Source organism: Galeopterus variegatus, unplaced genomic scaffold (assembly GCF_000696425.1).
Source record: "Galeopterus variegatus unplaced genomic scaffold, G_variegatus-3.0.2 Scaffold869, whole genome shotgun sequence".
NCBI lineage: Eukaryota > Metazoa > Chordata > Mammalia > Dermoptera > Cynocephalidae > Galeopterus > Galeopterus variegatus.
In genome coordinates this window covers 123129-137040 of record NW_007726980.1, presented here as the reverse complement: position 1 = coordinate 137040, position 13912 = coordinate 123129, and positions in this window count along the sequence as shown.

Genomic DNA, 13912 nt, shown 5'->3' with positions numbered 1-13912 from the left:
CACCGCACTCTACCGAGTGAGCCACAGGCCGGCCCTGTCCTGCTTTAGACTTGGTGTTGTCAGCACCACGCTCACCCAGTGAGCAAACCGGCCATCACTATATGGGATCCGAACCCGCGGCCTTGGTGTTATCAGCACCGCACTCTACCGAGTGAGCCACAGGCCGGCCCTGTCCTGCTTTATAAATGAGGAAACAAAAGACGAAAGAGAGGACAGGGGTTGTCTAAGCTAGTTAGCAGAGCTGGGACCTAATCTCCTGACTTCTAAAACAGAGATCTTTCCCTACACCAAGTGGCTTTATGTGGCCCAGTGTTGGCCCATGCTTTTCTGTATGAAGCTGACCCTATTGACGCATACACATACCCATCCTACGTGCAGAGAGGGAGGACATGAGGGTGACAGAGAATGCAGGCATCAAAACAGAGAAGCTCCACATCACAGCCCCATGGGATAAGCCCTGTCAGTCCTGGAAAACACACTACTGCCCACCCCCCAACACCAACCTTCCTCGCCCCCCATCCAACGTCCCCTGTGGTCTTTTTGACTTCACACAGCACAAACGCAGGTGCTTTACCAAATAAAAGCAAACTGAGGCCCTGTCCTCCAAAACCACAGCCCAGGCACAGTGGAGATGCCAAGCCAGTGGTGGGCTGGCTCTACAGGGGGCAGGACCCTGATATGCAGTTTGCCAACTGCCATGAGATAAACACTCCCACCATGGCCAGTTTGAAGCTACCAATGGTTTAATGACCAGCTGGCAAATTTTCTGATTATTTACTAATAAGCTGTGAAGAGCCAGTACAAGTAGGCTCCAACAAACCTCCATAACAAACCCATCTCCCTTCCCTCCAAAAGAAACTCCAAGACAGGGAGAAGAAACCCAGCACCATCCTGCCCCCTCTCAGTGGTAGGGTTTGGGGACAAGGAACGGAGGCTGGGAAAATCATAGGAAAGGACAGGACAGCTCTCTACCTAGTCTCCTGGGGCCTCCCATAGGTAGCCTAACAACCAGAGAAAGACAACTGAAATTAGCTCCCACACACAGTGATCCTCTCACGTCAGCCAGACCACATACTGCTCTGTGCAAAGCCCCCTAATGACTTCCCAGCTCTCTTGGAGTAAAAGATAAAGTTCTTACAAGAACTCGCACCTCTCATTACACACACACACTCCTGACCCACTCACTCTCTCCACTGATGTGGTCCCCCTTGCTGTTTCTCACATCAGAGACTTTCCTTTGGCTATTCCCTCTACCTGGAACATTCTTCCCTAGATCTCTGCTTTGCCAACTCTCTCACCTCCTATAAGCCTTCACTCAAATGTCGCCTTCTCGAAAGACCTTCTCTAACCATCCCATTTAAAACTGCTCCCTGCCAGCACACTCAATCTTTTATCCTGTCCTGCTTTTTCCAAAGCACTGATCCCCAACATACAATATGATTTACTTTTTTTATGGCATTGTTTATGATGTCTCTACCCACCAGAATTAAGCTCCACAAGGACAGGGATCTTGATCAGTTTCATTCATTGCTGTATTTCCAAAACCAAGAACAGAGCTTTACACATGGTAGGTGCTCAATAAATGTTCTGAATGACTGAATGCCTGGAGAATGTCTCTGCCCAGCCCCTAGGCACCATCTTGGCTTCCCAAGAGGATGCAGCTGGGGATGAGGCAGCCCAGAGGTTAGTGCCTGCCTGGCTGGGACTCAGGATGCCTGTGTTCTTGCCCTGGCTCTGACACCTGTGCTCTGGCATGGCCGCACCCTCCCTCCCAACCCTGCACTTCATTTCCTCTCTTCCTTTAGGCTGTAACAGAACCCTATATGGCTAACTTTGAGCAGTACCAAAGGCCAGGGTTAAGGCCAAACAGGACGCCAAGCCTGAAGGCCTCTGAGCTCTGCAGTGGAAGGTTCCAAGGTCAGGTTCGAGGCATTCCCTTAAAAGGTCTAGAACAGATAAGCCCTTTGCTTCCTGCAACAGCCATCCCTGAACCCCCAGCCACATCCATCCTCCATTCCCTGGCCTGGGGCCTAGAAGAATCCCAAAGAACACTCTCCACTGCAGTGGTTAGGTCCAGTAGAGCCCCAACCCCAAGCGGCTGCCCCATCACGCCTCAGGCGGGCTCCCCACATGCAAAGCGGCCAGCTCATATTGCTATTTTAAGCTCTGAGGGCCTGGCCGTAGCACGTTGCCACAGCGGCTGGTGTCTGGGCTGGATGTAGAGAAGCGAACTCACTGAGCACTGCTGACCTGGGAAGCTCTGACCTGGGACTGGTCATCTTCTCCAACTCCAGCCTTCTCTGCAGGGGCTGGAAACTGCCAATCCACACCCTCAAATCCACCAGCCGTGGGGAAAGTGAGTCAGGAGCTGCACTGGACACGCCCAGATTCCATTTCTGAACATGACCCCGAAGTTTCCACAGCAAATGACCCCTAGCCCCACCCTACCCACCCCCAGAAATTCCAACAAAGTTAGGGCAAGCACAGCACCCATCTTCCGGTCCTGATGATATGAGACAGACAACAGAAATGCCGACTGAAGTTAACCCTCTATTATCCAAGAGTGACTTAACCGATGAGTCCCTCCTACCCGAGCTTCCCCTCAGTGACTGTGCACAGTGCTGGCACACAGCCACACTCAACCAATACGTGATTAAATGATCATTTCTAAATGCATTCTGAAACCAAATATGATGAGAATGGGCTAGGGACAACTCAATCTTTATGACAATGATTGTCATCATCATTATGATCTACATTTCTGCTGACCTCAATGGACACCAAAAGTGAGAATAAAGACCACAGAACCAAGCAGCCAGTGGAAGTAACAAAACAGGCTGCCTCCCTGCCTTCCAGGGGGGTCTGCACCATACTCTCTGTGAATGGTGCCCCCTGAAGTTGAGCAACATGGAGGCTCTGTTCCAACCTGCCCTCCACCCTGGAACACCCAACCAACCACAAGCTGGCTTGAGAAGGGATACATAGAACAGGAACTCTGGGCGCAAGCTATTCCCACCCCTAACCTCGTGCTGCAGAACATCAACAAAACTGTCAAGGGCAGGACAGATCATCCATTCCCGGGGCTCCCAGCAGCATCCACAATGCTAATTACTTAGTTTAAGCAACATCAGCACCAGGGAAAGGGGAAAGGACATCCACAAGGTGCTGTAATTAGGGAGCTCTGGGACCTCTCTCCTTGCTGCCCATCTATCTCAGGACCAAACCAGCCACTCACACCTTAAAGAGATTTAACTACCTGGATTGGGGGGAGAAGGGAAATTCCTTGAATTTTCTTGTTGGAGGAAGATCCTAAAAGATATGGGCCTTTGGAGATCATCTGATCCACTCCTCCCTTCCCCTCCCATTTCCTGGCTTTAATCAATCCAGATAGACTCTTCTGAACACTTCTGTTTTAACCGTAAAAGTAATGACAACAGCCTGCACTTACAGAAAAACATACGGTGTTCAAAGGGGTATCACGTGCATGACCCTCACAAAAGTCCTAGGAGTTACCGTGGTAGACATCACTGCACCCGATTTACAGAAGACTTCCTAGGTGAAGTGACTTGAACCTGAGGCCAACCATGGAGTAGACCAGATCCCAGGTCTGGAGGTCTAGTCCAGCGTTCTTTCCAAAATGCTGAGTTCCCTCTAAAACAGTGGTTCTCTGAGTGTGGTGCCCAAGCCACTACTGCAGAGGCCTTGGGTATTTGGTAATAAATGCAAACTCCTGAGCCCATTCTGGCCTCACTGAGTTGGAATATCTAGAGGCAGGACAACTGCTCTGTTAGTAACCTCTCTGGGGCCTTCTAAAACGTGCTAAAATCTGAGAGCCAGTGCCTGCAAGGCCACTGATTGGATCCAACTGGCTTTTCCTTTCACTAACCAAGCAGGAACTCAAGTCCCACCACCTCTAGCAAATCTTCCAAAACTAGAGACTTCTTGGGTATGAGACTCCCACTGCTGCCGTTTGGTCCATCTCCTGAAATACATTTGCACATAATCACCAAAATTACCCTGAGACATTTCTGTCAGTAATCTGAAGTCACACCAGCTGGGAAGACAGTCCTGGCCAAATCCTCCCTCCCTGCCTGGAGAACGGACATATCTGCCAAAATCCCTTTACTCGGCCCACCCCCATACTCACAGACCTGCCTGGTGAAGAGGGATGTGGTGGGAGAGAAAGGAAGAAAAGAATAGCACAATTAGGTCATTCCAGAAGTGGCTTTCTTGAGGGCACCAAGGGGGCCCCCAGCCCTCCAGAAGCCTTCTCTGCCCACTCGGCCAATGCAGTCTCTTCCTCTTACATGTATCATCGACAATACAGAGTTCTGCCTTTGATTGTGCTCTTTCAGATATGTCCTGCCCCCAGAAATGCCCAACAAAGCAGATACCCAATGTTCCCAACATTAGTCCCCAAGACAGCTTTCAACCTGTCCTCGATCATCTGTCTATGGCCACACTGCCTGGGCCCCGTCTCCACCATTCCGTCTCCAACTCAGCCTCAGTGTGGCTGCCCCAGCCACAGGGAGGGCTGCGCGGCCTCACTCAGCAACCCACCAGCTGCCCCAGCTGTAGGCTTCAATCAGCTTCCCCTCCCTGGGCATGGAGGCTGCACAGGCTGATGGCCCAGTTACAGATCCCACCTCCTCACGGCCCCACTGCACACCTCCCTCCCTCTGCTCTCCACCCTCACGGCCCCTCGATCACATGGCCTCACTGCCTCAGCCTGGACAGTCCAAGTGGGCAACGTCTTATCTTTGCAAATGGACCATCAGCTGCAAGAGAACAGGGTGCTGAGCACCCGTTAGCATCTACCACATATGCTGATCACATGCCAGTTACTCAGTGGGCACTGCTGAATGAAAGAATGAGCAGACGAATGAATGAAGACATCTAGCCTGGCCAACTGTTCCAGTAGTATCTGGTGCAAATAAAAAAAGGGAAAGGAGAGGGAAGAAAATGACAGGGAGAGATAAAAGGAGAAAGGAAAAAGAGCTCACTCACACAAGGTCAAGAACAAGGCCATCAGCTCACAGGGCCATGACCCAGGGAGCCTGAGTGGGGCACACTGACAGCTTCCTTCCTCCCAGCTCCCAAGCCCCCACCTCCGTCAGCGACGAGAACTGGTGAATTAGCAGTTTCCTCATCCCATCGGCAGAGCATCTCCCAAGCAGAAAGCCTGTCTGATTGATCTGGCTGAATTAATCAATTTCCCCAATCTGCTTCCTCCCGGCCCACTTTTCAGAAAGGGACAGCAGCATCCCAGAGGATGGCTGACAAGGGGCTGGGGCCTCACGTCCCTCCAAGACACACAGGCCTCCAGCACACAGATGCACGCATGACACACACTCACACACACACACGCACATGCACACTGACTTCAGCAACACCTTTGTCAGCTTCGATTCTGGCGGTGGCTCCAGTTCTAAACTCTGGCACCCATGGGACATCACAGGAGGCCTGTCAGATACAGCAAGGGAACAGGGAGCAGCACATGGAGTGAATCTGGGGAAGAGACTCACATGAACCCCAGAGGTGAGACTGCGGCAGGGCTGAGAGGCAGTGCAGGGCTGTGGGAAGAGCACAAGAATGGGGTCAGAAGACCCAGGTTTGATCCCAGTTCTGTCTCTGAGGGACGATGTGGCTTTGGACAAGTCACTGAACCGCTGTGAGCTTCAGTCTCCCCGTCTGCAAAATGGGCATAAGCTCAACTCCCTTCTGGGCTGCCCTAGGATGACGTGCACTCATCAAGAGTTACTCACTATGTCCAGTCTGCTCCCTCCGCAGAGATCCCTGAGGATTCCTGCACAGGCAGCTGGCTACCCTCTGCTTAAACACCACAGGGCCAGGGGCTTGTCAAGCAGCCTGGCCACCATCTCTTGGCCCTCACCACCTTACAAGCTCTTCCTGAGCCCAAGCCCCACCTGCTGCCTCTACTTTCTACCTTGTAAAGTGGGTGAGGGCTGGGGACTTGGGGGTCAAATCAGACATGCCAGTATTCAAATCCCGGCTCTGTCCCTTGACAAATTAAACTTCTCTGCACCTCAGTTTCCTCACCTGAATCATGAATACAATGAATGCCTAAGAACATGCAGAGTTGATGATCTATGCATAGTGCCCAATTCAGTGCCTGGCACACGCTACCCTTAACAAAGAGTAGATAATATTTCTTTTAGTTATCATCATGACCACGATTCTGTCTAATGGAATTAGTTCGTCCCTGTGGAATAGTAAAGCAGAGGCCCACTTCTCTCCCAGGTGCCAGCCTCTCTCACATAAGAAGACAGCATCACATGCCCTGAGCCTTCTCTTCCCCAAACCACTGTTCCTGCCTCCTTCTCCCGTCACTCATGCCACAGCCTGAGATCCTCTGCCACTTTGCCCACTCTCCTCCTCGCCCCTCCTGCTCTGCCAATGCCCTCCCTGAAATGCAGTCCCTGAACTCCCACATCTAATCTATGCAGTCCTTCCAGCACACACCTAAGTGCCTAGCACATCGTAGGTGCACAGAAGCATTTGGTGACAGAGCTGAAAACTCGACTCCACAGAATCTGAAAACTGCGAAGGACAGCAGGCTGTGATGTCTCCTGATCTGGACCCTCTATTTCCACCACCGCATCCCGGCACGAGCTCCCTTCATGGTGCCTCAGACCACAGCTCAGGGACATAAAGCCCAAGCAGCCAGGGCCTGCCCGGGTCTCTTGCACCAAGCACCTTAAGCCAGAGCTTTCTTTTCAGGCACATTTCTGCAGTTTCCTAACCTTAAGCACAGGACTTTGGTGACAGGAGCACGGTATGCACGTGCCCCGCTACCCTTCATCTCGTTAGCTTTGCTCCACTGCTTCCACACACGTGTTCTGTCATCCGACGCCCTGGCATTCTTTCTCTCCACTTTCATCAGACCACAAAAATGTTGCACTAGAATGGATGTAAGAGATGTCAAATTCAATGCCCTCCATATCCAAATGAGGAAACTGAGGCTCAGAGTACTGAAGTAACTCACCCAAGGACACGTAATTTTGTGGCAAAAGTAAGGTTGGAGCCCTGCATACTCCCTTTCAGCTGAAACTACTAATGGTAATGCTATAAAACTTCTACTGAGTACTTATCTTGTGCCAGGATTTTAACATCTGTTCTCTCCAATCCTCACAATAAACCTGCAAGAGAAACACAGCTGTTCCCATTTGACAGATGAGAGAACTGCAAGTAGGGAGGTCCTCCTGGGCCACACAGACCATGAGCACACGGCCAAGCCAGGACACGCATCTGCTCTATCTTACTCCATAACTTCTGCCCCAAGGCCACTGAACGTGAGAACACCTCCAACCAGAAGTTCAACAGAAATGCGAGCCAACAGGTCTAAATCGACACTCGTTTTTTTCCCATCGCTATACCTACCTGTTGCTCCTTTGGTATTTTCTACTGTTAACAGCACCATCACCAACTTAGTCACTGAAACTAGAAAACTAGTGATTTCTCCCTCTTTCTGTTGCTTTGCCCTTTGCCCTGCAGTTTCAAGCAAGCTCCCGTGCCCAGAACCCATCCCCCATCCCCTCCACAATGCCATGTCCTCAGCAATCTCCTCAAGCCACCTCTTGGGGACTACCGCAAATACCTGCTGCCTGCTCTTTCCTCAGCCCCTATCCACACCCTGAACACCTTCTACGTTTGCCCTTGCAATCTTCTTTCTAAAATAAATCTGATCCTATGTTGTCCCAGTGTAAAAACCTTATTTTTATTCCAAACTCCTTTGGAAAGCATGCAAGTTCTTTCCCCACAACCTGGCAAGTTCTTCCACTCAAACTCCTGCGCATCCTGCAAGACCCAGCTCAGACCTCATCTCCCATGACTGGTCCCCCTCCTGACTCCCTTGTGGCTAGCACTTCTCACCCTGCATTCCCGTGGTGTGTCCTTCACCCTTTTCCATGATGAGCTCTTTGAAGGTAGGAACATGGCATCTCTGCATCTCCAGCTCTGATTCATGAATTTGATAATTTATTCAATTTGCTAATTTGCTCAACCCTAAAAACACTCAATGCAAGTTGTCAGGTAAATTAGCAAATTCACAAATCAGGCCTATGTTTATAATTTTATTATGAAAAATAGTCCTCTGTGGTAACCTGTGTCTTGACTCAAGATCAAATTTATTTCAGAAAGATGATGTTAAGATACTGACTGATAGAAGGTCCTTGTTAAAAGATGCATGAAATCCAAGCTTCCTGGTTGACAGGCTCTTACTTTGGAGGCATTAATGACAAAAAAGAAGGGGAAAATCCAATGTCAAGAAATAAAGAATCTGAGCTGTAATAGATGTGTGACTATGACCTCAATGAATTGATTTGTTAATTGTTTCTGTTTGCTTTAATCTGTAGCAACCCCCAGATGAATCCTTTTCAAACTGCAGGTTGAGATCCACTAATGGGTTATGATATTAGCTGAGTAGGTCAGAAGAGTATTTTTAAAAAATAAAACAAAACAGGAAATACCAGAATGTATCTCATGTACTACCAATAAGTATCATTTCATAAAACATTTTTGCAGGTGTAGCTCTGTGTGTGTGTGTGTATGTGTGTGTTTGTGTGTGTGTGCTGAATCACAGAGTTTAAGAAACACACCCTGGATCTTCAATGGTGACATGGATAGCCCACGAGAGTCTCAGAACAACAGTTGACAGCACATGAGAATATGCACTTTCTAGACATGAAATTCGGAGCTGGTTACTTTCTGCAGGGGGCCACACCTGGCCAGGAAGGTTTACCCATTTGCAGCAAATAGACTTGGATATATGCTCGAAGATGGAAATATGCTTAAAGGATGCCAAAAATTACATGAACCATGAAAGAAGGCAGAACAAGTCTTGTCATTGTAGAAATGTGTCCCTGAGTCATCTGATCCAGCGACATCATCTGCATGGCAGAACTCTACCTAGGAGTCCACACGTATGGTGCTTGCCTGCAATGCGGACAGTAATGCCCAAACCTCGAACAAACAACACAGACAGTCCCTGACTTACGATGGTTCAACTTCTGATTTTTCAACTTCACAGTGGTGGAAAAAAGCACTTCTGACTTACAATATTTTCAATTCATGATGGGTTTATGGGACGTAACCCCATTGTAAGTTGAGGACCATCTGTATATAATGACTCTTTATTCATGTATTCATCGCTTGATTGCTGAAACAAATCAAAGTTGGTTTAAAATAGTACATGAAGTTAGCTCAGCACAGAACTATACCTTCCTAACGTATTAAGTTAGAGAAAACCCATTCTAAATTGAGCCAATATTCTATCCGTGACAAATTCTACTCAGCTGTCTACCTCATGTGTTTACAGCAGACACCTCTTCCCACTGGTTCTCCAGACCAGAAGGAAAACATCACGCCTGCATGAGTCTAAGGCTCCGGGCAGGGAGAACGATAGCCTTGTCTCCTGTTTCAGAGGAATGGGCTTAAAATGCGGCAGGAAGCCTGCAGAAGAGAGCTGTTACAGATGGGAACAGGTGACTGAAGCAGGTGCTAGCTACCACCCTGGACCGCATGAACCCCACCCCACCTGGAGTCAGAGCAGGGTGGAGTGTTGGGGTGTGTAATGTGCCCGGCATGGCAGCGGCACGGTCCCTTCCTTCCTAGATAACTTTGGGAGGTGCCTTCCTGTCTGTGGCATCCATGGTTCCAGGATGAGGCAGGATGATGACCATGAGGTTGCCACAAACAATCAGCCCTCCCTCTGGGCCCCACAGCCTATTTCCAGCTCCCGAGAGCTCCTGTCTAATGCCCACGTCGGCTGAGGAATCCAGGGCATCCTGGGCCTAGCACTGTTCGAATCACACATTCCTCTTCATAAAAGCTACTGAATAGCTCTCGTGCCTCCACCCTCCCAGGAGAAACCACATCAGAGGACGAGCACCCAGATCCCCATGTGTGTGCGATGAGGACAAAGGGGGACAGGCGGGAGCCGCAGGGTGTCTCCACCACCATCCATCAGACGCCCCACAGCAGACACATGAGAAAGCTCTCCTGCCCCTACTGCAGGCCAAACCCACCCCCAGACCACAGCAGCCAGGAGCAAACAGGCAGCCGGAGCCCCACCCGCACCCAGGGCCCAGCCACACTGCTTTCTAGGTGCTCATGTTCCGAGCCACCGTCTCCCTGACTTTGTGTGAAAATTGTGACTACACTCTCAGGGAGGGCAGAAGAGAGCCGGCGCTTGGGGGAAGCCTACTAGGTGACAGGCCCTGGGGTAAGCACTCAAGTCAGAAACCCCTCGATCTCTGAGGGTCACCAGCCACAGCCAAAGACAGAAATGCAAATGGAGAAAAGAGAACACAACAAATATTTTGCTAAGCATTGTAGGGAGGGGTGAGAAAAGGTCAGGGAAGAAGGCAGAAAGGGTCAGGAAAGGAGAGAGAGAGACAGAGGTAAGGAGGTGCATGGTAAGGAGAAGCTGGCAAAGCCCAGCCCTGCCCGGCACACTGCATGGAAGAACGCCATCCTGCACCTCAGCACAACGCTGCCGCCTGCAGAACAGAACAGCAAAGTGGTCTCCTGGACACGGAGCCACCCCCTGCACTCCCAGGCAGGAAGGGTGCCACTGGCAATCACCTGCCACGCTTCCCACCCACCAGACCTCCAGCGCATGACGCGGGCTGAGTTTGAGTCTGAGTTTGAGTCGTTTCTGTGATAAGCAATTTCACCACATTGTTTCCTAGTGGTAAAAAAATACAAAACTGGGGAACAATAGAGGTCATGGAAATACAAATGAAAAAAAGCCAGCCATCATTGTTCACCTATCAGGTAAGTTTTTAAAAAAGCAGACAAGGGGCCGAGCCCATGGCGCACTCGGGAGGGTGCGGTGCTGGGAGCGCAGCAGCGCTCCCGCCGCAGGTTCAGATCCTATATAGGGATGGCCGGTGCGCTCACAGCACTCACTGGCTGAGCGCGGGTGCGGCCGGTCTCAAAAAAGACAAAAAAAAAAAAAAAAAAAAGAACTAGTACATATTGGGCCGGCCCGGTGGCACAGTGCAGAGTGAGCTGCTTGGGAGCGCAGCGGTGCTCCCGCCGAGGGTTCGGATCCCATGTAGAGACCAGTTCCCGCTCACTGGCTGAGCACGGTGCGGGCGCAACACCGAGGGTTGCGATCCCGTTACCGGTCAGTAAAAAAGACAAAAAGGAAAAAGAAAACGCAGACAAGGCTCCCCAGTGCTGCAAGAGTGTGGCCATCTCCTGGGGTCCCTCCCCCGCTGCCCCCGCCGCCTCCCTGTCTGTCCCCTCCTCTCCTGGGCACTCCTCACGCTGCTGTGCTGGCTGTCTAACTCTGCTCACTTCACTCCCTGCTGACACACTTCAGTGGCTCCAGTTTTCACGGACTATTCAAAGGGAGGCTGAGGTGGGTAATTAGAAGACTGGGCAGAGCTCAGCAGGGCATCTATGGTGCACTATTCTCAGCCGAGTTGGGGGGTACGATATAAAGATGGGAGACCTGGTTTAAGTTTTGGGGGGGATTTTCTCTAAGACCGGACTTATATAATCTTCTCCACTCTGACTAGGTCAAGGAATATTGTCCAAGTCACCAAATGAAAAGGAAGAAAGTCTTAGCACTGGTGAAGTTATTAAATCATTTAGTCTTCTTTTATTTTATTGTTTTTTGGGGGGTAGGGCGCAGCTGGCCAGAATGGGGATCCAAACCCTTGACCTTGGTGTTGTAACACTAGTCTTCTTTTAGCTAACCTTTTAACTGTGATTGGACCAAGAGACAGAATACTGTAATCAATCAAAGACATTGACTGAGCATCCTCTAACATCACGGGAGGCTAACAGAAAGGCAGGTATGGTCCATTACAGTCCCCGCCACACACTTGACTCAGGAAACAGCGGTGAGATGCCTGGCATATGCCAGCTGCTGCACACAGCAGGAAGGACCCGCTCCCTCACACCTTTGCACATTCTGTTTCCTGTGGGCAATGCACACCCCTGTCCTGGTCACTCTCAGTTTTCTCTGTGAAGCCTCTTCCTTTCCCACCCCAAGCAAAGTTAGACCTTCTCTTCTCCACTCTCCAAGCTCCCCAAATTAAAACTCATTCTGCACACCTCTCTGTGAGACTTGATGCTGAGACTGGAGAGGACGGGGGGACAGAGGTGACGCTTGTTCATCTTTGAATCCCAGAACCTAGCACAGCGCCTGGCTCACAGCAGGTGACGAATGAATGAATGGACAAGCCAAGGCATAGATGCACATGAGAAGCCCTCCAGGCAGAGATGTCCACAGAGATGAAGGCTGCACAGATCCCACACCGTGGCTCTGAGGACCCTTTGAGGGCTCGGGTGGGCAGTGTGCGCTCTGGAAAAAGGAACAGAGCAGAAGGCAGGGCAGAGTGGCGCCCTGGGAGCCAGCATGGGTCTGTTTAATATGCAGCGTGTGGATTCCCAGAAATCAATGCTCATTTTTAAAACACTGCTGCCCACAGCCACCCTCCCTGCTTGATTCCAGGGTCGGTGTTAAGTATCTTTCTATTTATAAAGCAACTTGTACTGCAGTGGTGCAATGCCGGTCCCACACCCAGCTACAGACATGGGGCAGAGTGGGACAAAAGGAGAAACTGAGGCCTAGAGACACCAGGTGGTTTCTGCACTGGAGAAAGAAGCTCTGGGTGAGACAAGCTCCCTCCCCAAGCCTGGGGCCCACTCACTAGAAAGAAAAGGTTCCTCTTCTCTTCTCTTGGCTCCATGAGCAGAGACAGCCACATGGGCTAGATCTTTCAAAGTGATTCTGCTAAGTACTAAGGGAAATGAGCCCAGAGACAGGAAGCACAAGGAATCTGGCTTTCCACGTCCAGGCTGACCTTCCTGGCGTCCCAGCTCCCCCTCTCATACCTCCCCCAAGGCGTCCCACTCAGCCCACAGGGGCTGCTGCGGCTTGGCAGGACCCTGCCTGGGCACCCACCTCCAGCCCCTTCTCTGACTCTCTGTCTCACCCCTGCCTCCAGGAACCCAGACATCCCGATGCCTTCATGGTCAAGGCCAAGGAAGACCGATCCCTCTCATGCCTCCTTCTTGGGCTCCCCCCTCCCAGTCTTGGTTTCCCTCAACCCTGCTTGCTGGGTCTTGCCCCTCAGTGACATGCTGCCCCTGGTCTTGGGTCCCTCAGGACGAGCATATCACCTGTGTTGCCCCCAGCTTCACCTAGCAGGGGTCATATTCTCAGAGCACACAAGAAGTCAGGGGCTCATCCCAACACTTCACGTCACATAGGCACAAGCTGTTGACAAAAGCCTTACATGTTGTCCTGGCCACCTCCTCAGAAGATCAGGAAGGAAGGATGAGGGGAGGGTGTCAGGATCCAGGCAGGATTCCTACACCCCCAAACCAGGAAGCTCCTTAGGCCTTGGTCATGTCAAGTAAAGGCACGGCTGAACAACCAGCATGCTGAGCCCTGTCCCCAGGCCCAGAGTACACACTTGCTTGTGAAAATGGCCACACAAGCACTGCTTCATTTTCTAAGACACAGAATCACAGACTGTTAGAACTAGAAGGAACCCTAGAATCATTAGGTGTAAACCCTCTTTACAAATGAAGGGAAATGGGGTTGCAGAGGGAGGAATGAGCTTATCCAGGGTCATCGAGCAGAGCAGCAACCAAACAAATACAAAACCAAAGTCCCTCACCTCCCGGCTCAGTGTCCCTTCCACTACACTCTGGTCCTTCACACAGTTACCAGGCAGAAGTCTGCCAGGCACCGTACTTGGCATAGGCTCGATCTACGACATAATTGGTCCCTGTTTTCAAGCAGCTTATAATTTAAGTAGGGGGAGGGAGGAAGGGCAGAAAGAAGGGAGGATGGAAAAAAGAAGGGAGGGAGATTTTAAACAAACAAACTTTAACAAACTCTTTAAACTCACAAGAATGTGATAAG